General features: G+C 42.7%; 1 protein-coding gene across 1 annotated transcript in view; it reads left to right on the top strand.

The window, feature by feature from the left end:
• The window catches only part of LOC134338322 (triadin-like), a 426,556-nt gene that overhangs the window by 24,610 nt on the left and 374,034 nt on the right, over positions 1-27,912 (top strand). The window lies entirely within an intron of this gene.

Below are 27,912 nucleotides of genomic sequence, written 5' to 3'. Positions count from 1 at the left end.
CTTTTTACGCATGCTTTGAAAGGGAGATTGAAACTACACCTGCGTGAATCATTGTAGCATCTGTCAACCCTGTGATCTCTGTCTTGGAGGCTGACGTCAGAACATCTTTCAAGAAGGTGAGCCCTGGGATGATGTCAGGCCCTGATGGTACATCTGGTAAGGGACTGAAAACTGGTGCCAACCAACTGGCAGGAGTGTTCAAGGATGTCTTCAATCTCTCACTATTGCCCAGAGGTTTTCTCCTGCTTCAGAAGGGAGACAATCATACCAGTGCCCAATAACAACAGGGTGAGCTGCTTCAATGACTAAAATCCAGGGGCACTCACGGCTTCAGTAATGAAGTACTTTGGGATGTTGGTCATGGGTAGAATTAACTCCTGCCTAAACAAGGACCTGTACCCGCTGAAATTTGCCTGTTGCCACAATAGGTCTACAGCAGATACAATCAGCGAGTCATTTTATGTGCTTAACCAAAGCCACAGCCCTTTACTTCCAAAAGCAGTCACCTTATGTCAGACACTGTCTCTTGAAATGAACACAATGACGGTGTTTGTGAATTATGTAGAACAGATTCCATTATTAACAATATGCATCATCTGTCACCCATTACACAGGCCCCTCAAGAATTCACCAAAACCTGCATTTTGAGTCAGTCACGAGCTTGAACAAACTGCCTGGCTGGAGTCCTGTGTGCCATGTTTGCAGTAACAGCAGGTGCCTTGGTCTAGTCCAGGGGGGTACTAACACACACATGGTCATGTCATGATGCAGGGAGATTCTTGTTTGGTCAGGGAATGAAGGATATGGGGAGAAGGCAGGATATTGGGGCTGAGAGGAAAATTGGATTAGCCATGATGAAATGGTGGAGCAGACTTGATGGCCCAAATGGCATAATTCTGCTCCTATATTTTATAGTCTTATGGTAGTGCACCCATCCAAATCTTGGTGGCCTGGTTTAAGGTGATCTACAGAAATACATTCAGGTTTACCCTTCCTATTAGGCCGTACTCCTCCTCCCGGCTTACAAACAGAAACTGAAGCGGGAGGTCACAGTGTCAAAAGTAGTGTCGCGTTGGATGGAGGAAGTGGATGAGGTTCTCCATGACTGCTTTGAATTGGTGGACTGGTTAGTATTCAAGGACTCGGCAGCTAACCTCGATGAGCATGCCTCAGCTGTCACGGACTTTATTTGGAAATGCACGGAGGACTGTGTGTCTCGCAAGAAGATCCGGGTATTCCCTAACCGGAAACCTTGGATGAATTATGAGTTCAAGTCCCTTTTAAAGGCTAGAGCTGTGGCTTTTAAGTCCGGGGATACCAGTCGCTACACGGAATCCAGGCGTGAACTCCGGAAAGCCATTAAGGGCACCAAGAGGCAATATCAAGCCAAGTGGGAAGCCCAGGCTAACGAAAGGGATGCCAGTAGATTATGGCAGGATCTAAATGAGATCACTAGGCGCAAAGAAAAGGCTGGGAATATCAATAACTGTGGTGCTTCTCTTCCTGATGAACTTAACGTATGCTACGCAAGATTCGAACTGAAGAGGAGCGTCCCGCTCCCTCCGGATGAACCGGACCTGGTGGCATCGAGATTCATCGGCACTGAGGAGGATGTTAGAAGGGCCTTCCTGAAGATAAATCCAAGGAAGGCAACGGGCCCAGATGGCGTCCCAGGATGGGTTCTCCGGGCCTGTGCAAGCGAGCTAGCTGGAGTGTTTGCTGACATCTTCAGCTGCTCCTTGCTTCAGTCTAAGATCCCCTCGTGTTTTAAGAAGGCAACGATAATTCCAGTGCCGAAGAAGAGCAAGGTGGCATGCCTGAATGACTATCGACCTGTGGCTCTGACATCAATTGCTATGAAGTGCTTCGAGAGATTGCCTATAGCACACATCAACCACAGCATGCAGGTCAACCTCGACGCTTTGCAATTCACCTACCAAAGCAACAGGTCAACGGCAGATGCCATCTCTCTGGCCCTACATTCCTCCTTAGAACACCTGGAGAATAAAGATGCATACCTAAGGCTCCTTTTCATTGACTACAGCTCTGCCTTTAATACCATCATTCCAAATAAACTGATTCCTAAGCTTCAGAACCTGGACCTTAGCATTCAGATCTGCAGCTGGATCTTCAACTTTCTCACAGACAGGACCCAGGCTGTAAAAATAGGGGACAACTCTCCTCTACAATCACTCTGAGCACTGATGCCCCACAAGGCTGTGTACTCAGCCCCCTGCTATACTCACTGTACACCCATGATTGTGTAGCCAAGTTTCCATCAAACTCAATATATAAGTTTGCTGATGACACAACAATTGTGGGCCATATCTCGGGTAATAATGAGGTTGAGTACAGAGAGGAAATTGAGAACCTGGTGGCATGGTGCGAAGACAATAACCTATCCCTCAACGTCAGCAAGATGAAGGAATTGGTTGTTGACTTCAGAACGAGTAGCGGACCGCACGACCCAATTTACATCGGTGGTGCGCAAGTGGAACAGGTCAAAAGCTTTAAGTTCCTCGGGGTCAATATCACAAATGACCTGATTTGGTCCAACCAAGCAGAGTTCACTGCCAGAAGGTCCACCAGCGCCTTTGCTTCATGAGAAAACTAAAGAAATTTGGCCTGTCCCCTAAAACCCTCACTAATTTTTATAGATGCACCATAGAAAGCATTCTTCTAGGGTGCATCACAACCTGGTATGGAAATGTCCTGTCCAAGACTAGAAGAAGCTGCAGAAGATTGTGAACACGGCGCAGCAAATCACACAAACCAATCTTCCGTCCGTGGACTCACTTTACACCACACGCTGTCGGAGCAGTGCTGCCAGAATAATCAAGGACACGACCCACCCAGCCAACACACTTTTCGTCCCTCTTCCCTCAGGGAGAAGGCTGAGGAGCTTGAAGACTCGTGTGGCCAGATTTGGGAACAGCTTCTTTCCAACTGTGATAAGACTGCTGAACAGATCCTGACTCGGATCTGGGCCATGTCCTCCAAATATCCTGACCTGTCTCTCGGTTTTTTTTGCACTACCTTACTTCCCATTTTTCTATTTTCTATTTATGTTTTATAATTTAAATTTTTAATATTTACTAATTTTAAATATTTTTAATATTTTTAATATTTAATATTTGTAATCCCGGGAGTGGGGAAGCGCAGAATCAGATATCGCTGTGATGATTGTACGTTCTAGTACCAATTGTTTGGCGACAATAAAGTATAAAGTATAAGTAACTATAAAAAAGTCTTTTTGCCTGTTCCAAAATGCAGAACTAACCATCATAAGGGGCTTTAAGGGGATGTTGCTATGCGTCAGTGCGGCCAACAATGAACAAAGCAGAACACAGGTCAACTGGAACCCAAGAGAGCTGTACGCTATGATGTGAGGCACAAATATGTACAAAAGAGTAGTTCACTGAGGAGGGCAGAGTGTTGCCGAGACACTGATCTGGTGATTGTAGGGTCAGGAATAAAATCGCCTGGTGCCTGTAGTGACTGCCCCTACACCAACTCAACTTCAGAAGACTGCAGGTCTTCTTTAGGAGACATTTTGAGCCCCAGCTGTACCCACGGGAGATGATCATGCCAACGCTTGTTTATCAGGGAGGCCTCAGAGCAGCCTTTAAGGGATGGGTGAAACAGCTCGCACAGGCCTTTGGACTGCAGGTGAAATACCGTGGTGTGATTCAATTTAACACTGAGGTTCTGGGCCATTGTGGTCCAGAGACTTGACATGAACTGGGGAAGGTGGTCAAAAGAAATATCAGATGGGGTGCCAAACTGAGTGACTTAGGTGTTGATCAAGGCCCAGGTCACATCTGCAGTCATTGTCGATGCTAGGTGGACAACCTCTAGCCACCTGATGCCATTGTCCACCATGGTAAGGAGATGTGTGAAACCATGGGAGGGAGGGAGAAGACCAACCAGATTCACATTGATGTGGTCAAAAAGCTGCTCAAGGAGCTCAGAAGCTGCTGATGGTGCCTGAACCTTACTGTCAATTTCCACCCTCTGACACCTAACATTCCAGCCCCACACAGCTTTGTAAAGCCGTGCCACACAAACTTTAGAGCAACCAGATCCTATGAAGCCATCCTGACTGGACGTGAGACGCCGTGAATGGAGTTTAAAAACAGCACACTCCAGTTTGCAGGCACTACGAGGCAAGTGCGACCGGTTGAGACGTCGCGCAGGAGAGAAACTTCTGCATTCCTGAACTTGACATCAGCGAACTGCGGCTCCGTGACTGCTGACCTGTAAGCCTGGACATCTCGGTCAGTCGCTTGTTCAGCTGCCATGCCGGTATAGTCAACCCCAATGTGTATGGCATCAACAGCAGGCTGAGAGTCACAGTATTGTTTTTCCCTTCCATGTGCTGTATGTCAGTATTGAATTCTGAAATGTCAGCCAGGTGGCATTGCTGAAGTGCAAACCAAAGCTTTTGCCATCGTGTGCAGGAAGGGTTTGTGATCAACAAACGCCATGAAATACTGACCCTCCAGTCGAAAATGAAAATGGCAGACAACCAGGTCGAGTCTGAGAAGATCACAATCAAATGTGCTCTACTCCCTCTCGTGGGGTTGGGGGGGAGAGGGGGTTTGCAGGGGTGTTGGATGAAGAAAGCGAGCAGCTGCCTTATGCCTCCACCCAGATGTTCATGCACAGCACCCACAGTATAAATTGTGGCATCAGTGGTAATGGCTGGAGGTCCCTTGGGGAGCAGGTGAACGAGTAGAATAGTGTTCAAAAGAGCTCATTTGGTGTCATCAACTGCTCTGGTGTTGTCTGTTGACCACTCAAGCATGTGATTAGGGGCATTAGCTTTAAGGGCACTGTACAAGGGAAACATAAACTCAGCAGCTCGCAAAATGAAATGATCATAGAAGGTCACTATACCTAAAAACTGCTGCAGTACTTTGGTAATACGGGCAGAGGAAAGTCCACAAAAGTCCATGCCTCACCTTCTACAGAGATGAATAGTAGACAACCCAAACTGACTTTTAGTGGGGTAAATAATTAGCCTGTAGTGGCTTAAGCACTTGAAAAGTGCTGAAGTATTTAGTTTTGGATGAACTAGTGACAAGTATATCATCCAGGTAAACAAAAAGAAAACCTAAGTCTATTAGCACAAAGTCCATTAGTCACTGGAAATCAGTGGAATATTTTCCAGGCCAACAAGCATGTGCAGAAACTCAAATTGTCATCATAGATATTCCTCGAGGTTGAGGATGATGGTCTTTGTTCTGTACAGAGCGAAGACGCCTGTGCGTGTATTTGTTTAATGTATAGTTGATGTTGCACTCCAAGAAGCACACGATACTTCACAAATCAACCAACTGATTCCAATGGCATGGGAACCACGACGGTTGGAGCTGATGGATTTGTTGCAGCCTTCATCCACCTTCACAACTGTTGAGTTTGAAGTAACTTCGTCTGCCTGTTCCACCACTGAGGTCTTGGTTGGATTGTTCTTTGTCAGGGACCTCACCCTCGACCTTACCGCCATGGGTGACACTACCAGGAGCATAGCTCCAGACGGCATTGCTCTCGGGATCACAGGACCACACAAGTCTCTCCACTGCAACAAGGTGACAATTCACAGAGAAGATTCAAATAGGCCAAATACGGTTATAATAGCAATTTTGGGAACATCCACAGGCACCTGATGGTAGCTCCCGATTAAATCCACTTTAGAAAAAATTACATTTCTGGTCAAACATGGCAAAAAATCTTCCATATTGGGACTGGGTAAAGGTCAAAGGTGGTGGCCTCATTAAGGCGATGGTGAATGCCGCATGGATGCAACCATCAGTGGGCTTAAGGACCCTGTGGAGAAGAAGAAGGAGGTGTATAGCAGGTATAGGCAGGAAGGAATAAATGAGGTACTTGAGGAATATGAGAAATGCAAGACAACACATTAGAAGGAAATCGGGGGGCTAAAAGAAGAAATGACGTTGTTCTAACAGACAAGGTAAAGGAGAATCCCAAAGACGTCTACTGTTATAATAAAAACAAATGGATAGAAAATGAGAATATTGGTCCTCTTGAAGACCAGACTGATCATCTATGCATGGAGCGAAAAGAGATGGTGGAGATCTTAAATGGATCTATATTTACTAGGGAGATACACACAGAGTCTATAGAAGTGAGGAAAAGCATCATTGAGGTCATGGACTATATACAGATTATAGAGGAGGCAAATTAGGGTGGAAAAATCCCCATGGCCTGACAAAGTGTTCCCTTGGGCCCTGTGGGGGGCTAGGGCAGAAATTGCAGGGATTTAGCAAAGATATTTAAAAGATCTTTAGCCACAGGTGAGGTGCCAGAGATGAGGGCGGTTTTGAAGCATTATATGCAGTTTTGGTCACCTACAGGAAAGATGTAAATAAGGTTGAAAGAGTACAGAGAAAATTTACAAGGATGTTGCTAGGTCCGAAGGACTTCAGATATATGGAAAGGTTGAATCGATTAGGACTATATTCCTGGGAGCATAGGAAAATGAGGGTAGATTTGATAGAGGTATATAAAATTAGGAGGATAACCATAAGTAGGCTTTTTCCACTGAACTAGTGGTCATGGGTTAAGGGTGAAAGGTGAAATATTTCAGGGGAACATGAGGGGAAACGTTCTTCATTTGATGGTGGTGAGAGGGTGGAACAAACTGCCAGCAGAGCGGTGGATACGAGTTCAATTTCAACATTTAAGAGAGTTTTGGATAGGTATATGGATAACAGGTCTATTGTGGACTATAGTTTGGGTGCAGATCAAATGGACAAGGGAGAGTATAGTTTAATACTGAATAGCTGGGCTGAAGGGCCTGTTTCTGTGCTGTAATGTTTGAGGACTCTGACTAAGACTCTAGACAGCCAAAGGACAAATTGCTCTCTTTATATTCAGCTCTCTTGGGGTATATTTTGAAATATTGTTAGCTTTAAAAAATATTTTTTTATCTATTTCTTGTTTGAATGGTTTGAGGTACCTTGTCTCCCGATTATGCAAGTATTCTTATGTTCTCATGAGGTCATAAAATGATTAGTCATGTGCATCCAGGTGATTGAGTGATTGTATTTCTGACTAAATTATGATTTTCTTAAGTCATCCTGTTTTTCAAAAAAAAAAACTGGCCCTTCGCATTAAATGTCAAGCCCTATAACCCAATAGCTAAATTTATATCATACAACAGGAACTCTGCAGATGCTGGAAATTCAAGCAACACACATAAAAGTTGCTGGTGAACACAGCAGGCCAGGCAGCATCTCTAGGAAGAGGTGCAGTCGACGTTTCAGGCCGAGACCCTTCGTCAGGACGTCGACTGCACCTCTTCCTAGAGATGCTGCCTGGCCTGCTGCGTTCACCAGCAACTTTTATGTGTGTAGCTAAATTTATATGCTATGTTACCATATACACCCTTGGAGATTCATTTTCTTGAAGCCATTGACAAGAAAAAAGAAATACAATAGAATTTTACGAAGAAACTGCACATAATCAAACGACTGAGCAATATTCAAGATGAAAAAAAGACAAACTATGTAAATACAATAATAATGAGATCATTGGTTGTAAAGAGTCCTTGACAGTGAGTCTGCAGATCACAGAATCAGTTCAGAGATGCAGTGAATGAAGTTATCTGTACCAGTTTAGGAGCCTGATGGTTATAGCGTTATAACTGTTCCTGAACCTGGTGTTATGGGACATAAGGCTCTTGTACCTCCTTCTTGATGGTAGAAACGAGAAGAGAACATGGCCTGGATGGTGGGGGTCATTGATAATGGATGCTGCTTTCTTGTATCACAATATACTCAATGATGGGGAGGGCTTTACCTGTGATGAACTGGGATGTATCCACTATTTTTTTGTAGTCTTTTCCATTCCTCGGCATTGCTGTTACCATATCAGGCCATCATGAAACCACCTAAGGTACTCTCAACTGTGCATCTATAGAAGCTTGTCAAAGTTTTTGGTGACATGCCAAACTTACACAAACTTCTAAGAAAGTCAAGGCCTTGTCAAAGCAAGGCAAAATGTAAAAAAGATTATAAGCCAATATGTAGAACCAAAAATACTTTACGATTTGATTAACGGATTAAGGTGCTACCTAGGCTACAGCAGAGTTCACTTTATATTTACGAAAATATTTTATAATGTGAGGGGTCCCATAACCCAGCTAAATGGGGCTGTTGTAAAGTTAAAATTGCAGTGCTAGCATTGGAGAGAGTCCAGAGCAGGTTCAAAGGTTCTGGGAATGAAGGTGTTAGTATACAAAGAGCATTTGATGACTCTGGGCCTATATTCACTGGAGTTCAGATGAACAAGGGGGAATCTCATTGAAACATATCAGATATTGAAAGGCCTAGGTAGAATGGACGTGGAGAGGATGTTTTCTATAGTGAGGGAGTCTAGGAGAAGATGTTACTGCCTCAGACTAAAGGGATGTCTATTTAAAACAGAGATGAGGAAAAATTTCTTTAGGCAGAGGATAGTGAATCTGTGGAATTCATTGCCACAGATTGCTGTGAGGCCAAGTCATTGGATATTTTTAAAGCAGAGGCTGATAAAGTTCTTGATTAGTCAAGTTGTCAAATGTTACAGGGAGAAGTCATGAGAATAGGGTTGAGAGGGGTAACAAATGAGCCATGATGGAATGGTGGAGCAGACATGATGGGCCGAATGGCCTAATTCTTCTCCTATGTCTTATGACATATTTCCATCAGGTAGAACATGAGCTTTGAAGTAGAAACATATAAATTTTGTTTCACGATGGACCCATAATGAATAAAAAATATCAGAATGGCATTTAACGGCAAATAACGCCAATATTTTGCACAAGATTCACATGCAGCTAATCAGGTGTCTGATCGTTTTCTTTTTTCAATATCTTAGTGAAGATAAAGATAATTATGAGTGTTATTCATAAAGCTTCAAGCACTTCATTGTCATAACATTGTCAATGTTCCTCAAGAAGTCAAAGCTTCTGCGTAAGTTATTCCTTTGAGCAACCCACATACATTTGTTGAGGTAGATGGATATGTTTGGAAGGGTAGTCCCAGAGGGAAGCTGCTTGTGATGTAAACTGATTTCCCTTTCATCTATACATTTCTTCCTGTTTGATTCATCTTCCACATGAGCCGTAAGCATTGATAGATTTTTGACAGAGACACCTACTGTCTAAGGATGTTTCATGACAGTAATAAAACCTGGTTCCAAAGCTGCCTAGAAATGCCTTCAATGACAGAGGAACGTCAAAGAAAAACACTAAAGTGTCCAAAAAAGAAACTTAATCCACAGGGCAAACAGCATGATTAAAATCACTTTATGTTGTGAATTGCTTCTTTGGCATTTTTAAAATCTAACAATGGTTGGTACTTAATGTCCTTTTTATTTATTAAAGGATGCATGTTTTGTTCTTGAGAAGGTAGTTTTAAGGTGCCATCTTGAACTGCCATGGTCCTTTAGCTGTGTTAAATCCACGATGATGTTCAGGAAGGTTCCAGGATTTGACCCAGTGACAGTGAGGGACAGCAATATATATGTTTCCAAGTCAGGATGGTGTGTAGCTTAGCGGTGGTGTATCTTTGCTTTCGTTTCCCTTTGGTAGAGGTCATGGGTATGGAAAGTGCTGTTGGGAGACTTGGTGGGTTGCTACAATGTGCAGGGGACAGATAGCTATGAGATAGTTGGATAGATATAGACAGATACGTTATTGATCCCAAAAGAAATTGCAGTGTCACAGTAGCATTACAAGTGCACAGATATAAATATTAGAAGAGAAGTAGAAAGAATAAAAAACAAGTTACCACAAACAATCTAACAGGACAGGGCCGTCACTTCCCCGGCTATAGTTTGACACATTATAGAGCCTAATGGCTGAGGGTAAGAATGACCTCATATAGTGCTCTTTGGAGCAGCACAACCTATTACTAAAAGTGCTCCTCTGTTCAACCAAGGTGGCACGCAGAGGGTGAGAAGCATTGTCTAGAATTGCCAGCATTTTCCGTAGGGTCCCTTATTCTACCACAGCCTCCAGTGTGTCCAGTTTGACCCCTATATAACAGGGCCAGCCTGTGGATTTACTGTTCATTGGTGGTGGAATGAGTGAGTGGCTGTGGATGGGGTGCCTATGAACTGGGCTGCTATGTCCTGCACGGTGATGGGCTTCTTTAGTGTTATTCCGGAGGCCCAGTCGGTAGTAGGAACAGAACACAGCGATGAGGTTTCTCGCAGGTTGGCGAAACTTGCTTCAATGGAGAGCTTCATGGGCGTTCGAACAGTCCAGAGGCCCAATCAGTAAATAAAAGTAAAATAAAAGTAAAAATAAAAGTACTGAGGGACGAGCGGGGTGGCCATTTTTGGGAGAAGGCTAGTGGTGAGAGTAGGAGTGTTAGGCGTGAGCTCAAAGAAGCATTGCCTCTGGGTAAACTCTTGCTAAGTTTCCAGGTTGTGGATTACAGGAGGAATGGAGACAGGCTCATCCCGACCAACATCAATGGGTCTGCAGTTGAGAGGGTGAGTAGTTTCAAGTTCATCGGTGTATACATCTCACCTGGACTGTACACACTGGCTGTGTGGCAAAAAAGGCACAACAGTGTCTCTTCCACCTCAGGCAACTGAAGAAATTTGGCATGAGCCTCCAAGTTCTCAAGACCACCTACAGGGGCACCATTGAGAGCAGCCTGACTGGCTGGATCACCACCTAGTACGGGAACTGCACTAACCTTGATCGCTGGTCACTGCAAAGAGTGATATGGTCAGCCCAGGGCATCTGTGGATGTGAACTTCCCTCCACTGACGACCTTTATAGCAGCAGGTGCAGAAAGAAGGCCTGAAAGATTATCATGGACACCAGTCACCCCAAACTCTTTCAGCTGCTTCTATCCGTCTAATGGTACCACAGCATTAAAGTCAGGACCAACACACTACAGGACAGCTTCTTTCTACAAGCCGTTAAACTTATAAATTCACACGTCTGTACATTGCAACGGAGTCATAACACAACGATTTTTACTCCCTCATGTTGTGGGATGGATGTAAGATTTAAATAAATTCAAAATCAGTTTTTTCTCTCTTACTATACCTAGTGTAGTAAGTGGCTGTTGTGTATTCTTCATACTGGATGTGGCCTCCTGGGAGACCCAGAGTCTCCCAGGGAACTACATCTGTGTGAAGTGCATCCGGCTGCAGCTCCACAGGGGGCTGTCTTGTCTCCCTTTCTCTTCACCATTTACACCTTGGACTTCAACTACTGCATAGAGTCTTGTCATCTTCAGAAGTTTTCTGATGACTCCGCCATAGTTGGATGCATCAGCAAGGGAGATGAGGCTGAGTACAGGGCTATGGTAGGAAACTTTGTCATATGGTGTGAGCAGAATTATCTGCAGCTTAATGTGAAAAAGGCTAGGGAGCTGGTGGTAGACCTGAGGAGAGCTAAGGTACAGGTGACCCCTGTTTCCATTCAGGGGATCAGTGTGGACATGGTGGAGGATTACAAATACCTGGGGATACGAATTGACAATAAACTGGACTGGTCAAAGAACACTGAGGCTGTCTACAAGACGGGTCAGAGTCTTCTCTATTTCCTGAGGAGACTGAGGTCCTTTAACATCTGCCGGACGATGCTGAGGATGTTCTACGAGTCTGTGGTGGCCAGTGCGATCATGTTTGCTGTTGTGTGCTGGGGCAGCAGGCTGAGGGTAGCAGACACCAACAGAATCAACAAACTCATTTGTAAGGCCAATGATGTTGTGGGGATGGAACTGGACTCTCTGACAGTGGTGTCTGAAAAGAGGATGCTGTCTAAGTTGCATGCCATCTTGGACAATGTCTCCCATCCACTACATAATGTACTAGTTGGGCACAGGAGTACATTCAGCCAGAAACTCATTCCACCGAGATGTAACACAAAGCGTCACAGGAAGTCATTCCTGCTTGTGGCCATCAAACTTTACAACTCCTCCCTTGGGGGGTCAGACACCCTGAGCTAATAGGCTGGTCCTGGACTTATTTCATAATTTACTGGCATAATTTACATATTACTATTTAACTATTTATGGTTTTATTACTATTTAATTATTTATGGTGAAACTGTAACGAAAACCAATTTTCTCCGGGATCAATAAAGTATGACTATGACTAAGACCGTGTTAGGGATTTGGAGCAGCAGCTGGATGACATTCGATTTGTATGGGAGAGTGAGGAGACAATTGATCAGAGTAACAGGGAAGAAGTCACCCCTAAGTTGCAGGAGGCAAGTAGATGGGTGACTGTCAGGAAAAATGGAAATGTGAATAGGCATTTGTGAACAGAGCGCCCTGTGACCATTCCCCTCAAAAGTAAGTGTATAGTTTTGGATACGGCTGTTGGGGATGATCTCCCAGGGGAATGCCATGGAGACCAAGTTACTGCCACTGAGCATAGGTCCGTGGTGCAGAAGGGGAAGAGGGAAGTGGTAGTGATAGGGGACTCAATAGTCTGTGGATCAGACAGGAGATTCTATGAACATGAGCAGTACACCCGGATGGAACGTTGCCTCCCAGGTGCCAGGGTTGGGGACATCTCAGATCTTGTCCACAGCACCTTTGAGAGGGAGGGAGAGCAGCCAGATGTCTTGGTACATATTGGTACCAATGACATTGGAAGGAAAAGCAATGAGGTCCTGAAGAGAGAATTTAGAAAGCTAGTCAGGAAGCTGAGAAGCAGGATCTCCAGGATAGTAATTTCTGGATTGCCGCTTGTGCCACTTGCTAGTGAAATTAGAAACAGGATGACTTGGCAGATGCATGTGTGGCTGAGAAAATGGTGCAGGGGGCAGGGCTTCAGGTTCTTGGATTATTGGGATCTCTTCTGGGGGAGGTAGCTGTACAAAAGTGATGGGTTGCACCTGAATCCGAGGGGAACCAATATTCTCATGGGAAGGTTTGCTAGAGCTGTAGGAGAGGGTTTAAACTGACTTGGAAGGGAGTGCGAACCGGAAAGAATGGACTCAGGATAGAACGAATGGTAAAAAAGTAAAGATAGCGTGCAGTGAGACTGTCAAGAAGGGCAACCAGTAGAGTGGGTATCAGTGCATTAGGGATACAAAATCAAAAAGGGTAGCAAATACAACACTCAAAAGGGTTATAGCTCAATGCACAGAGCATAAGGAATAAGGTGAATGATTTTGTTGCACTATTACAGATTGTCAGGTATGATATTGTGGTCATCACTGAATTATGGCTGAAGGATGGTTGTAGTTGGGAGCTGAATGTCAGATGTTACATGTTGTATCAGAGAGATAGGAAGGTAGCCAGTGGGGGTGGCGTGGCTCTGCTGGTAAAGAATGGCATCAAATCAGTGGAAAGATGTGACATTGGATCGGAAGATATTGAATCCTTGTGAGTTGACTTAAGAAACTGCAAGGGTAAAAGGACCCTGCTGGTAGTTATATACAGGCCTCCCAACAGTAGATGGATGTGGACCCCAGATTTCAATGGAAAATAGAAAAGGCGTGTCAAAAGGGCAATGTTATGATAGTCATGGGAGATTTTAACATGCATGTCGATTGGGAAAATTTGGAATGTATTGGATCTCAAGCGAGTGAGTTTGTTGAATGCCTATGAGGTGGCTTTTTAGAATAGTTTATGATTGTACCGACTAGGGGATCAGCTATACTGGATTGGGTGTTATGTAATAACTGGAGGTGATCAGGGAACTTAAGGTAAAAGAACCCTGGGGAAGCAGTGATCACAATATGATTGAGTTGAACTTCAAATTTGATTGGGAGAAAGTTAAGTCTGATATATTTCAACGGAGTAAAAGAAATTACAGTGCTATGAGAGAGGAGTTGACCAAAGTAAATTGAGATGAGATGGTAGCAGGGATGGTAGCAGAGCAGCAATGGTGTGAGTTTCTGGGAAAAATGAGGAAGGTTCTGGGCACATATATTCAAATGGCAAAATAGTGCAACTGTGGCTGACAAGGGAAGTCAAAGCTAATGTAAAAACTAAAGAGAGAACATACAACAAAGCAAAAATTAGCTGGAAGATGGAGGATTGGGAAACTTTTAAAAACCTACAGAGATCTAGAGGAATCATTAGAAGGGAAAAGATGAAATATGAAAGCAAGCTAGCAAACAATTTCAAAGTGGACAGTAAAAGCTTTTTCAAGTATGTAAAAAATTGAAGAGAGATGAGAGTGGATATAGGACTGCTAGAAAATGTTGCTGGAGAAATAATAACAGGGGACAAGGAGACGGCAGATACAGTTAATGAGTATTTTGCATCAGTCTTCACTGTGGAATACATTAGCATTGTGCCAGGTGTTGTACTGGGTGAAGGAAGAGAAGTGAATGCAGTTACTAATACAAGGGAGAAGGTGCTCAAAAAGTGAAAGAGCTAAAGGTGGATAAGTCGCCTGGACCAGATGAACTGCACCCTAGGGTTCTGAAAGAGGTAGCGGTAGAGACTGTGGAGGCATTAGCAATGATCTTTCAAGAATTTTTGGACTCTGGCATAGCGCCAGAGGACTGGAAATTGCAAATGTCATTCCACTCTTTAACAAAGGAGGAAGGCAGCAGGAAAGAAATTATAGAACAGTTATCCTGACTTCAGTGGTTGGGCAGATGTTGCATTCAATTGTTAAGAATGAGGTTATGGAGTACTTGGTGACACAGGGAAAAAATAGGACAAAGTCAGCATGGTTTCCTTAAGGGGAAATCCTGCGTGAGGAACCTGTTGGAATTCTTTGAGGAGATTACAAGTAGGATAGATAAAGGGGATGCAGTGGATGTTGTATATTTGGACTTTCAGAAGGCCCTTGACAAGGCGCACACATGGTATTACAGGAAAGTTACTAACATAGAGAGTATTGGCTGATATGTAGGAGGCAGAGAGTAGGAATAAAAGGATTCTTTTCTGGTTGCCTGCCAGTGAATAGTGGTGTTCCACAGGGATCGGTGTTGGGACTGCTTCTGTTTATGCTGTAGATCAATGATTAAGATAATGAAATAGACAGCTTTTTTGCCAGGTTTGCAGATGATGCGAAGATTGGTGGAGGGGCAGGTAGCGTTGAGGAAATAGATAGGCTGCAGAAGGATTTAGACAGATTAGGAGAATTGGCAAGAAAGTAGCAAATGAAATACAATGTTGGAAAATGCATGGCCGTGCACTTTGGTAGAAATAAATGTGCAGACTATTACTATTTTTTAATCAGGAAGAAGATCCAAAAATCAGAGATATAAAGGGTCTTAAGAGTCCTTGTGCCAAACAACCTAAAGGTTAACTCATAGGATGTGTCACTGGTGAGGAAGGCAAATGCAGTGTTAGCATTTATTTCAAGTGGTCTTGAATACAAGAGCAGGTATGTGATGCTGAGGCTTTATAAGGCACTGGTGAGGCCTCACCTTGAGTATTGTGAACAGTTTTTGGGCTCCTCATCTAAGAATCGATGTGCTGGCATTGGAGATGGTGCAGAGGTGGTTCACAAGAATGATTCCAGGAATGAAAGGGTTATCGTACAAAGAACGTTTGATGGCTTAGGGTCTGTACTCACTGGAATTTAGAAATATGAGGGGCGATCTCATTGAAACCTTTCAAATGTTGAATGGCCTAGGCAGAGTAGATGTGGAAAGGATGTTTCCCGTAGTGGGAGAGTCCAGGACAAGAGGGCGTAGCCTCAGGATAGAGGGGGCGTCCATTTGAAACAGAGATGTGGAGAAATTTCTTCAGCCAGAGGGTGGTGAATTTGTGGAATTTGTTGTCACAGGCAGCTGTGGAGGTCAGGTCATTAGGTATATTTAAGGCAGAGATTGATAGGTTCTTGCTTGGACATGGCATCAAAGGTTATGGGGAATAGGGTTGAGGAGGGATAAAAAAAAAAGGATCAGCCATGACTGAATGGCAGAGCAGACTTGATGGGCCAAATGGCCTAATTCTGCTCTCGTATCATCTGATCTTACAGTCCTGAAGCTGCACTCATCAAGAAAATGGAGAGTATTCCATCACACTCTTGGACTTGAGCCTTGTAGATAGTGCACAGGCTTGGCGGGGGGGGGGGGGGGGTGTAGGATTGTGAGATTCTCACCCCAGGATTCCTAGCCTCTGACATACCCCTGTATCCAGATTATGTATGTGGCTACCCTAGCTGATTTTCTGGCTTATATTAACCCCCTGGGATAATGATGGTGGGGTTTTTGTGATAGTCCGGCCATTGAATGTCAGAGTATGCCAGTGGATTTCCATTTGTTGGACATTGGTATTGCTTGGTACTTGCATGGCATGGATGCTATGACCTCTGGAGCTGAAATGCAAATTGACACTGAACTGAAAAAATAGGCTCAAAAAATGTACTGAAACACCACTTAACTATTCTATTGGTATTTTTAGTTTGAGGCTTCCACCTTTTGAAGCACATCAGCTGTGACTTTTCTGTACTTGAAATACATGACATCTGCAGAAAGGGGAACCTTGAGGGGGTCTTCTTAACTCAGAGGTGTAAGAGTGGAACAAGCTGCCAATGGAAATGGTGGATATAGGTTTGATTTCAACATTTGGCTGATGGATCAGGTTTCGTGGGTTATGGCATGGGTGTGGGTAGATGGGATTTGGTGGAAAATCAAGTTGGCATGGAATAGCGGGGTTGAGATTCTGTTCCTTTGCTGTCATACTCTATGACGCTATTTTCTTGCCCTTGGCTGACAATCCTGGTAACCAGTACCCACCCAAACTGACTGCTGAACAATTGAGGATTTAAAAAAACCCAGTCAGGGATTCAAGTCCTGACTTGTATCCAACTTGTATTGCTGTACTTTGTTCTGTGAGGATCACAAGAGTGGTGTAATTTCTACTACTGAGATAGAGCAAGGCGAGTAGCAGAAGGGGAACTTGAACTCTCAGTTTCAGGTAATATTGTCATGTTTAAAGCGGAGAGCTTGAAGAAATCTGAACAAAGACTGATCAGCTCTGACTCCAGACCCATTATTAGGATTTGGTGCTCCACAGCAGTACAGAGAATTGAGAAGGAAAAGTTTGATGAATGGTAAAGACACAAAAGAAGGCAGCAAAAAGACAGATACAAACAACATAACTAGAGCCAGTAAAATGCAAAAGAAGATTCAATCCATTACTTTTCACTGTCTCTCCATCATGAACTGTGGCACAGGGTCGTTGTAGTCTGCATTTGCTGTATCAACTATTAACCTTCCTCACCAGTTGCCATGGAACCTTCTTTTAAATGCTGTCTGTGTTAGACGTGGACTGTAGTGTCAAAGGCGACACAATCTGTGTATGAGTTTCAGAGAATGGGTTTCCTGCTCGGGAGATATGAATAGACAAGAATGTTGAGTGAAATATGCTGAAAGGTCAATATATTTTAAGGCTCTTTAGATCCATGGTGGAACTGCAAATATTGAAGCAATTCTTGTGATTTTATTTTATTACAGTGCTTAGAAGAGGCAGATGGGAATTGTTAAAATATGCTTATAGAGTGGATGGCAGTAATTGATTCTTAACAACTAATTCTCTCCCGGACCTGAAGCACCACTTGAGCTTTGGTCTTCGTGGTTAGATGAGTGCCTCAGCTTTTTATCATCCATTATTTAAGTGATGCAGCCTCCCCGCTTAACTGACTTTCTTCAAGCTAGAGGTCACTGTTAATTCCTACTGCTCAGGCCAGGACATTGTGTGTGCAGACTTCTCATTTTCTTAATTATGAGGACAAAAGGTGGAACATACTACAGATATTGGGTTGAGGTGGGAGGGAGGTATGTTTAAAGGAGGGAGTGGGGCAAGTTTTTTTTTAAAGCAGAGTACAGTATACTAGGTGGTTAAAATGCTTTGGTTGGGGAGGTGGTAGAGACAGATCAAAATCAGCCTCAGAATCAAGTTTAATATCACAGACATAAGTTGTGAAATTTGTTGACTTTGTGACGCAGTACAATGCCATATATAATAACGGGGAGAAGAAAAACATGAACTACAGGAAGTAGATATATATATAATTAGTTAAATTAAATAAGCAATGCAAAAATAGAAATAAAAATGTAGTGAGGTTGTGTTCATGGGCTCAACGTCCATTCAGAAATCAGATGTCAGAGGGGAAGAACCTGTTGCTGAATCAATGCGTGTGTGCTTTCACACTTCTGTACCTCCTTCCTGATGGTAGTATTGAGAACAAGGCATGACCTGGGTAATGGCCATCCTTAATGATGGACGCTGCCTTTGAGAGGCATCGCTCCTTAAATTTGTCCTGGATACTACGGAGGCTAGTGTTCATGCTGGAGCTGACTAAGTTTACAACTCTCTGCAGCTTACTTTGATCCTGTGCAGTAGCCCCCTACACCAGGCAGTGATGCAGCAAGTTAAAATGCTCTCTGCAGTACATCTATGGAAATTTTCGAGTGTTTTAGACCATAGGATATAGGTGCAGAATTAGGCCATTTGGCCCATGGAGTCTGCTCCATCATTTCATCATGGCTGATCCAATTTTCCTCTCAGCCCCAATCTCCTGCTTTCTCCCTGTATCTCTTCATGCTCTGACCAATCAAAATCTATCAACCACTGCCTTAAATATACATAAAGACTTGGCCTCCACAGCTGCCTGTGGCAAAGAATTCCACCACCGTCTGGCTAAAGGCTGTTTCCTCTGGTAATAGACTCTCCTACCATAGGAAACATTCTCTCTGCTTCCACTCTATCATGGCCTTTCACCATTCGATAGGTTTCAATGAGGTCAGCCGTCATTCTTCTGAATTCTAAGGAATACAGGCCTAGAGCCATCAGACACTCTTCATATGAAAATCCATCCAATCCTGGAATTATTTTCCTGAGCCTCCTTTGAACCTTCTCCAGTTTCAGAGCATGCTTTCTAAGGCAAGGAAACCAGACCTGCTCATAATACTCCAAAGTCTCACCAGTACTTTATGAAGTCTCAGCATTATATCCTTGCTTTTATATTCTCATCCTCTTGAAATGAATACTAACATTGCATTAAGCTTCCTCGCCTCAGACTCAATCTCCAAATTAGCTTTTCGGGAATCCTGCACAAGGACTCCCAAATCCCTTTGCACCTCAGTTTTTTGTGTTTTCTCTCCACTTAAAAAAAAGTCAAATCTTTAATTTCTTGTACCAAAGTGCATGACCTTACACTTTCAGACACTGTCTTTCATCTACCATTGCCCATTTTCCTAATCCATTCAAGTCATTCTGTAGCCTCTCTACTTTCTCAAAACTACCTGCCCCTCCACCTATCTTCATTGATCGATTGTGGGACCTCTACTTTTCGTGATTTTTATTAACGACCTGGACGTGGTGATAGAAGGGTGGGTTGGCAAGTTTGCAGATGACACAAAGGTTGGTGGTGTTGTGGATAGTGTAGAGGATTGCTGAAGATTGCAGAGAGATATTGATAGGATGCAGAAGTGGGCTGAGAAGTGGCAGATGGAGTTCAACCCGGAGAAGTGTGAGTTGGTACACTTTGGAAGGACAAACTCCAAGGCAGAGTACAAAGTAAATGGCAGGATACTTGGTAGTGTGGAGGAGCAGAGGGATGTGGGTGTACATGTCCACAGAGCCCTACAAGTTGCCTCACAGGTAGATAAGGTAGTTAAGAAAGCTTATGGAGTGTTAGCTTTCATAAGTCAAGGGATAGAGTTTAAGAGTCGCGGGGTAATGATGCAGTTCTATAAAACTCTGGTTAGGCCACACTTGGAGTACTGTGTCCAGTTCTGGTTGCCTCACTATAGGAAGGATGTGGAAGCATTAGAAAGAGTGCAGAGGAGATTTACCAGGATGCTGCCTGGTTTAGAGGGTATGCATTATGATCAGAGATTAAGGGAGCTAGGGCTTTACACTCTGGAGAGAAGGAGGATGAGGGGAGACATGATAGAGGTATACAAGATATTAAGAGGAATAGACAGAGTGGACAGCCAGTGCCTCTTCCTCAGGGCACCACTGCTCAAAACAAGAGGACATGGCTTTAAGGTAAGGGGTGGGAAGTTCAAGGGGGATACTAGAGGAAGGTGTTTTACTCAGAGAGTGGTTGGTGCGTGGAATACACTGCCTGAGTCAGTGGTGGAGGCAGGTACACTAATGAAATTTAAGAGACTACTAGACAGGTACATGGAGGAATTTAATGTGGGGGGTTATATGGGAGGCAGGGTTTGAGGGTGGGCACAACATTGTGGCCCAAAGGGTCCGTACTGTGCTGTACTATTCTATGTTCTATATTGTCTGCAGACTTTCCAACAAAGCCATCAATTCTATTATCAAAATCATAGACATATAACGTAAAAAAAATTGGTCCCAACACAGACCCCTGCGGACTAGTCACTGGCAGCCAGTCAGAAAAGGCTCCCTTTATTCCCACTCTTTGCCTCCTGCCAATCAGCCACTGCTTTATCCATGCTAGAATCTTTCCTGCAATACCATGGGCCAGTAGGTTGTTAAGCAGCCTCATGTGCTTCACCTGGTTGACGGCCTTCTGAAAATCCAAGTATATAGTATCAACCAATTCTCCTTTGTTTATCCTGCTTGTTACTTCTTTAAAGAATTCCAACAGATTTGTCAGGCAAGATTTTCCCTTGCGAAAACCATGCGGACTACGGCCTATTTTATCAAGAGCTCCAAATACTCTGAGACCTCACCCTTAATATTCAACTCCAACACTTCCCAACCGCTGAGGTCAGACTAACTGGCCTATAGTTTCCTTTCTTCTACCTCTCTCCCTTGAAGAGTGGACTGATATTTACAATTTTCCAGTCTTCCGGAACTATTCCAGAATCTAATGATTCTTGAAAGATCATTACTAATGCCTCCACAATCTCTGCAGCCACCTCCCCCTGAACCCTAGGCTGTACACTATCTGGTGCCCATTATTCTAGTTATGGTAACTTCACACACTTCATGCCCCCGACACATGGCACTTCCACCATACTGTTAGTGTCTTCCACAGTGAAGGTTGTTGCAAAATAAATATTTGTCCGCTATTTTGTTGCCCCCATTGCTACCTCTCCAGCATTATTTTCCAGCAGGGGTCCGATATCCACTCTCACCTCTCGTTTATGTTTTGTGTATCTGAAGAAAACATTAGTGTCCCATTTAATATTATCGACTAGCTTACTTTCATATTCCATCTTTAACTTATTAATGATTTTTTTAATTGACTTCTGTTGGATTTTAAAGCTTCCCAATCCTCTAACTTCCCACTAATTTTTGCTTTATTATATGCCCTCTCTTAGGCTTTTATATTGGCTTTGACTTCTCTTGTTAGCCACGGTTGTGCCACCTTGCCTTTAGAATACTTCTGCTTCCTTGGATCTCATTTGCCTACCCCATTTTGTCAGCCTGAAATAGAGCAATTAACCTGCCTCAGTCTTCTCTGGTACAAGTTCCTTTTTGCCTAGAAGTATCACCACACAAGCTATTAGATCAATGAAGGTGAGGCCTAACAATGTGATCCGAACATAGTCCGCAAACTTCACCAAAGATGTTAGTATTCATTTTGAAAGGACGAGAATATAAGAGCAAGGATGTAATGCTGAGGCTTTCTAAGTCATTGGGGTGACCACACTTAGAGTATTGTGAGCAGTTTAAGGCCGCTTATCTATTCTATTATATTGAGAAACAGTGCAGAATAGACCCTTCCAGTCCTTCGAGCTGCACACCCGGCAATCCTCCATTTAACCCCAGCCTAATCACAGGATGATTTGCAGTGACCAATTAACCTACCAACTGTACCTATTTAGACTGTGGGCGTAAACCTACGCGGTCACAGAGAGAACGTACAAGCTCCTTGCAGTCAGTGATTGGAATTGAACCCGTGTCACTGGTACTGTAAAACATGTGCTAACCGCTTTGCTACTGTGTTGCCCCAAATAAAGGATGGGCTGCCATGAGAGAGGATCCAGAGGAGGAGGAGAACGAAATGGTTAATGTATGAGGAATGTTTGATGGTTCTGGCCCTATACTCACCGGAATTTAGGAAAATGAGCTGGGTATCTCATTGAAACCTGTTGAATATTGAAAGGGCTAGGTAGAGTGGACCAGGAGAGGATGTTTCCAACAGTGGAGGCATCGAGGATTACAGGTCACAACCTCAGAATAGAAGAATGTCCCCTTAGAACAGAGATAAGGTAGAATTTCCTTTGCCAGGGGCTGGTGAATTTATGGAATTCATTACCACAGATGGCCACGGAGGCTACCTTTGGGTATAATTAAAGTGGGGTTGATGCCTCAAAGGATATAGGGAGGAGGCAGGAGAACAGGGCTGAGAGGGATAATAAATCAGCCATGATGGAATGGCAGAGTAGACTCAATGGGCCAAATGACCTAATTCTGTTCCTATGTCTTTTGGTCTTAGGAAGGACTTCTTGGTGCTCTCAATGCATAAACTGAAGGTTCACAGAACCATATCTTCACTTTGAATGGTCACAAGCTAGGGATTTCTAGGTGGCATCGTGGATATTACCTTTTGTTAAGGAGGCTTTGAGTGAAAGTTTCATTCTTTTTGTCATTCCACCTGGTAATCTCTTCCCATATCAGAGATCTGGCACCATGCATTTGAATTGGCTGAATGCCACCAGGGTCTTAATCTTGGAGGTGAAAATCTGGGAGTGGACATTGGTCGTGGTTTGCTTATCCTTCCAGTAAACTTGTAAGGCTTGTTGGAAGTGTTGTTGATGTTATCATTAAATACTTTTAAGGTCCTTGATGAGAAGCATGAAGGACCTGCTGCAATTGACTTGGTATTTGGTCTTGATCTTCAAGTCCTTTTTTCAAGTGAACAAAGATTGTGCCGATGCATTGATGGTGATGGTGAATTCTAATATCAATGCCTGTCACTGTTAGGTATTAGTTCCCAGTATATGAGAATTGGCTTTCTCATCTTTCAATAAGATTGAAAGAGTGCAGAGAAAATTTACAAGGATGTTGCCAGGACTTGAGGACCTGAGTTATAGGATAAGAGTGAATCGGCTAAGACTTTCCCCTTGGAATGTAGGAGAATGAGAAGAGATTTGATAGAGGTATACAAGATTACAAAGAGCATAGATAGACTAAATGCAAGCAAGCCTTTCCCACTGAGGTTGGGTGAGACTAGACTTAGAATTCATGGGTTAAGGGTGGAAGGTGAAGTGTTTAAGGGGAACATGAGTGGCAACGTCTTCACTCAGAGGGAGCTTCGAGTATAGAACAAACTGCTAGGACAAGTTGTGGATGCAGACTCAGTTTCAACATTTAAGATAAATTTGGATGGGTACATGAATGGGAGGGGTATGGACAGCAATGGTTCAGCTGCAGGTCAATGGGACTATGCATGCTAATAGTTGAGTATGAATTTCTTTCTGTACTGTATTATGCTACGACTCTTACCATGAACTTTATTTGTTAGATGGTAGAGTTATACTAGGGTAGGGGTGGGGCAGCAGGTTGTTAGCAAACCCTTTGTATTGAGTCTCTGGTGCATTCAATCATATACTTCAATAAATAACTCGAGGAAGGCTTAGCGCTCAGCCTTAACCAGCCCAAGTCAAAGTTGAGTTTATGTCATGTGAACAAATGCGTGTGTCTACACAGGTGCAATGAAAAACTTACTTGTAGCATCATATAAACAGCATTGGCAAGGAAAACATGAATTAAACATAAAGTATATACAATTTTTGCAAGAAAGAACATGATTATAACATAAACAAGACAAACTCCATTTTCAGCCCAAGTGATCAAAATGGTAATAGGATTGTAATGTTTACGGTTGTGCTGGTCAGTTTAAAAATCTGGACAAGATGGTGCCGGTGAATCATCAGCGATGTTCTGTGGGCAGCAGACTTTGAATCAAACGAGTGAAGGGGAGTAGTTCTTGAGCCCTGTGCTGTGGGACTTCAGGCTGCTACACCACATGGTAGTTGCGAGTAAATGTCATGGTCTGGCTGTTGCCATTTTGAGGAGGAGTGTTGTTGCAATATACTGGGCTGAATCTTCTCCTCTCAGCAGCTTCTTGTGTTCCTTTTCATTCAAACTGCCATACCTGATCACAATGCAACTGCTCAGGATACTTTCAAAATGTACACACGTGGAAATTTGTTTGCATTTTCGATATAAGCTAAACCACTTTAGGTCTTCAAGGATTATCACGGCCTTAAGCATTGTCAAGGATCCCACCCATCTATCCTTCATCTTCTTTGACTTTCTGCCATCAGGCAGGAGACTCCGATGCATAAAAACAAGAACGGCCAGGATGGGAAACTGTTTTTGGCCCCAGGCCATTTGGCTTCTGAACTCCCTGCCGCATCACATTTGAAGTGACACCGTTTAGTTTGTTCTGTACATTACAATATTTAATTTATGTATTTTACTTTCGTTATCTATGCATAATTCATTTGTAGATTTAATTCTTATTTTCTTAAGTTATTGTGTGTTACACATGTGTGTACTACTGATTGAGAGGTTGCAGAACCTGGGCCTCTGTACCTCCCTCTGCAATAGGATCCTTGACTTCCTAACTGGAAGACCACAATCTGTACAGATTGGTGATAATTTCTCCTCCTTGCTGACGATCACCACTGGTGCACCTCAGGGGTGTGTGCTTAGCCCACTGCTCTACTTTCTATATACTGTGATGAAAAACCAAGTTATCAGAAGATTGATGCTGATGAGAGCAATAAGAGAGACAAAAGGAGAAGCGTTCAAAATGTTAATGAGAGAAGAGAGAGATTAACGAAAAGAGACACAGTTCCGAGTATTGACAGACCGGTTGCTTTGAATCTGAACTGTTTGAAGTTTGATGGACAGGCGATACCCCAGCAGGGGGATAAAAGGAACAGGTTCGCTAAGGCACAACAGACACCACGAGATCACGAGATAGCGAGACCCTGGAAGTGCGGTGTGCCCCCACAAGTTGGTGTGAGTTTGGAGGTCTGGTCGCGGGACCGACCATAGACGCACAGGGTGAAAGGGTACGATCGGCGGGAACCTGGTGTGTGTGTCTGCCCTTGCCTGGGTGCAGATTTCACCGCGGAAGAACGATAGTATCCAGAACGGAGGGGTCACAGTTGGTGACCTCAGAAGACATTAAAAGGGCTCGCCCGAAAGCTAACTGCAAGGAACATCAAAGGTCTGTTTGAATCAGAATTTACATATTCGCTTTCTCTCTCTCCAACGGCACAACAGCGATTGCTGCGAACTATACTAAGCTGAACTGAATTCTGCGTCACTTGAGACTGATCATTTTACCCCTAGACTGCGATAGAGCTTGATTGATTCCTATTATCCTAGTTCTGTGTACATGTGTGTTTTATCATTGCTAATCTGTTGCATTTATATCCTTACGATTAGATTTAATAAAGTTTAATAAAACTTTCTTTAGTTCCAGTTTTCCAGACTCCAACTAAGTGGTCCATTTCTGCTGGTTTGGCAACCCAGTTACGGGGTATGTAACAATACCCATGACTGTGTGGCTAGGCATAGCTCAAATACCATCCATAAATTTGCTGACGATATAACCATTGTTGGTAGAATCTCAGGTGGTGACGAGAGGGTGTACAGGAGTGACATATGCCAACTAGTGGTGTGGCAGCAACAACCTGGCACTCAATGTCAGTAAGACGAAAGAGCTGATTGTGAACTTCGGGAAGGCTAAGATGAAGGAACACATACCAATCCTCATAGAGGGATCAGAAGTGGAGAGAGTGAGCAGTTTCAAGTTCCTGGGTGTCAAGATCTCTGAGGACCTAACCTGGTCCCAATATATCAAAGCAGTTATAAAGAAGGCAAGACCGTGGATATACTTTATTGGGAGTTTGAAGAGATTTGGTGTGTCCACAAATACACACAAAAATTTATATAGATGTACCGTGGAGAGTATTCTGACAGGCTGCTTCAGTGCCTGGAATGTGGGGGAGCTACTGCACAGGACCGATAGAAGCTAAAGGGGGTTGTAAATTTAGTCAGCTCCATCTTGGATGCCAGCCTACAAAGTACCCAGGACGTCTTTAGGGAGCGGTATCTCAGAAAGGCAGTGTCCATTATTAAGGACCTCCAGCACCCAGGGCATGCCCTTTTCTCACTGTTACCATCAGGTAGGAGGTGCTGAAGTCTGAAGGCACACACTCAGCGATTCAGGAACAGCTTCCTCCCCTCTGCCATCCAATTCCTAAATGGACATTGAACCCTTGGACACTACCTCACTTTTTTTTTAATATATAGCATTTCTGTTTTTTTGCATGATTTTTAATCTATTCAATATATGTATACTGTATAAAGTACACTGCATAAGATTTATTTATTATTATTATTGTTTTCTTCTATATTATGTATTGCATTTAAACTGCTGCTGCTAAGTTAACAAATTTCACATCACATGCCGGTGATAATAAACCTGATTCTGATTCCGATATTGTGCTTTACACCTTGGTCTGGAGAAATGTCTTATTTGATGGTATAGATGTGTATGGTTAATTGACAATAAGTTTGACTTGACTTGACTCTTAAGAAAGTAAAGATGCTGGCATACCTTTCATGTACTCTTTGCAATTATGTACTCTTTGTATCAGAGCAGAAACAACTTAGGTGTAAGGAGGTGGTTGACGATTCTGACCCTGAATGGTTTGAAATCATGGATTTTCCTTTTAGATAAGGCATTAATCTAAGTCCATATGTTCTAATTTAGGTGGAGATTGAAAATGTTGAATTGTTTAAAGCAGTCAAATAAAATAGTTCAGTGAATGCATTTCCCCCCAACAAGCACTCTCACGATAGATTAACTCATCAGTTATTTCATTGCTTGAGTGTACAAAATGATTATTGTATTTGTAATGGAACAAGAGTCTGCGTTTCAAAGTAACTAATTGTCTGTAAAGTGCTCTGGGCAGTGTTTGATGCTTGTGATGAATTGGTTGTTAAGTACAGTTCATAATTTAATATTTAGATTATATGACACTAATCAAAATTGAGTAGATTTGCAAGTTATATTGCCAGTGATGTATTTGGAAATTTTGCTGATCCATCTTTAATTTTGGTAGCGATAAGTTCAAATAGTGAAGGCACAAGGATTTTAGTCTAGAGCAATTCTATTTCTTCACTATGGATCTCTTCTGAGAATGCCATGAACATACATTTTCCATTGACAAAATAATTTTTAAAACTTAAAATCTCTCCCTGAATTTCATTACCTGCTTTTCTTTCTGCTACATTATCTCTTAAATATTAAAAAAAAATCTAGGTCTAAAAATAACCTGCCAGAATGTTGTTCTGCTTCTAGCCTGCAATATCAAAAATCCTGCACTTTCAGGATGCAAATTCTTATTAAAAGAAATACTTCTATATTCCACCAAGTTAATAGTTTTTGAAATTTATCTGACAAATAATAATGACTTTATTTATCATTAATGCTCAGATTTTTACTTAATTATTAATTTGAAATTTCATGTGGCATTTCCTAATTTATGTCCGCCAGTGTATTTTGTATTCAGATGTTAATTATTCAAATGTTTTGTAAAGAATCAGTCAATTTTTGCTTTGCCCCTTTGACTAATTCTGTGCATGTTTTGAGCAGATTGTGCTTTCCTTATTTAAATTTTAATTTTTTGACAACTGTGTTCTTGCTTGCGACAGTTTTCTTGGTAATTTGCTTACTATACCTGAAGTAACGTCTTGCATATTTCTTTACTGAACATTGATGAGAAAAAAACTTAATTAAAAATTCTAAGTTCTACCTGTAGATTAATTACCTTGTCTTCTCTATTCCCATATAAGATGTAGTAATTAAGAATACAATCCCTCTTGTATCTTAATTTGTAACGTCATAATTCATATTTCTTAAATAGTTATCTATTTTTGTCTCCTTTGTCCTGTCTAGTAAACTTATTAACAATTAGTTAGATTCCCAAAATAGATGCTCATTGCATTCAAATTGGCAGCTGAGTTTCCTGTATCTCAGAAATGATTATTA

Source organism: Mobula hypostoma, chromosome 2 (assembly GCF_963921235.1).
Source record: "Mobula hypostoma chromosome 2, sMobHyp1.1, whole genome shotgun sequence".
NCBI classification, from domain to species: domain Eukaryota; kingdom Metazoa; phylum Chordata; class Chondrichthyes; order Myliobatiformes; family Myliobatidae; genus Mobula; species Mobula hypostoma.
The sequence above is the reverse complement of the archived record's forward strand: the minus strand, read 5'-3'. Positions and strand labels throughout refer to the sequence as shown.